This window comes from Mauremys mutica, chromosome 4, assembly GCF_020497125.1.
Source record: "Mauremys mutica isolate MM-2020 ecotype Southern chromosome 4, ASM2049712v1, whole genome shotgun sequence".
In the NCBI taxonomy this organism is placed as follows: Eukaryota; Metazoa; Chordata; order Testudines; family Geoemydidae; genus Mauremys; species Mauremys mutica.
The window spans coordinates 52,646,821-52,647,811 of record NC_059075.1 but is presented as its reverse complement, the minus strand read 5'-3'; the positions used below and the strand labels follow the sequence as shown (position 1 = coordinate 52,647,811).

The following is a 991-nucleotide window of genomic DNA, read 5'->3' as shown; positions in this document are numbered from 1 at the left end:
GAGTCCAATGCTTTGGAGACACCTCACAGCAGGTGAAGTTTACAGTTATATTCATTGAGGAATCAGAGGCTGGACTGACAAATGTTCAAACAGAAATGTGTGAATATCATCAATAAGTGTATTGTAATTTGTATGACCCATCATTAAAATTTCCAATGAAACTATGACATAGGGATTCCATTCATTGTTAAATTACTAAAATCTACCAATTGTAATGCTTTCAGACTGTTTATTTTTTCCAATAGAAAAATAAATCTCATACATTCGAAGTGGTACACAAAAACTGGGATAAAATTGATCAGATTTCTTGATAGCACCATTTACACATTCTTTAAAGTAAACATTAATATGCACTTTCTTAGAAAGCGATATAAATATATAGATATATAAATACAGGACTTGCTAACCTCTGTTAACCATCTGAATGTGATGGAATAATCTGTCTCTACTGTGCAGGTAGGCTTGTGCATGGTGGTGTGGCAATATCATTTTAAAAGTTTGTTACAGATGTGATGGGAAGCTGGAAGGAGTCGAATAAGCAGAAAAAAGAGCTTAGATCTACTGTAAGCAATGAGTCGGAATGAGCCGTTAAAGGTTAGAATTTATCTTTGTTTCTGATCATTCAATGAGAAAAATGACTTCCACAGAAATAGATACTTTTAAACTGTTTTTAGGGAAGTGGGGTGGTGAGGTGAAATAGGATTGAAAGTCCTACAGGTAATAGCAATAACTGGAAGTGCAGACGATATTGGTCTTCAGTGCAAAGAGGAAGGCAGCTGTTTAAAAAGTCTAAGTGCAATGTTGCGGTGCTGAAAGAAAAGCTCCCGGTGATAAAGAGGGGTGGGGGGAAAACTGCAATGCAACTTCAAGCGGTAATTTTGTGGTGCTGAAAGGACAGCTCCCAGCGTTGAGGAAAAGATCTTGGATCTAGAATGATGTGTCCAATCTGTATGATAAACAGCACACTGTGTCTCAGAGCGCCCATTCAATC

At 37.1% G+C, this 991-nt stretch overlaps 1 protein-coding gene across 10 annotated transcripts in view; it reads right to left on the bottom strand.

Annotated features, from left to right (window-relative positions):
- Positions 1–295: 295 nt before the first annotated feature.
- The window catches only part of NOVA1 (NOVA alternative splicing regulator 1), a 250,784-nt gene continuing 250,088 nt past the window's right edge, over positions 296–991 (bottom strand). For 9 of the 10 annotated variants that reach the window (XM_045015315.1, XM_045015311.1, XM_045015316.1 and 6 more), the window contains one exon: positions 296–991. This exon is cut by the window's right edge and continues 3,965 nt beyond it. The gene's annotated coding sequence lies outside the window, so the exon portion shown is untranslated. The other variant, XM_045015306.1, reaches the window with a different exon arrangement.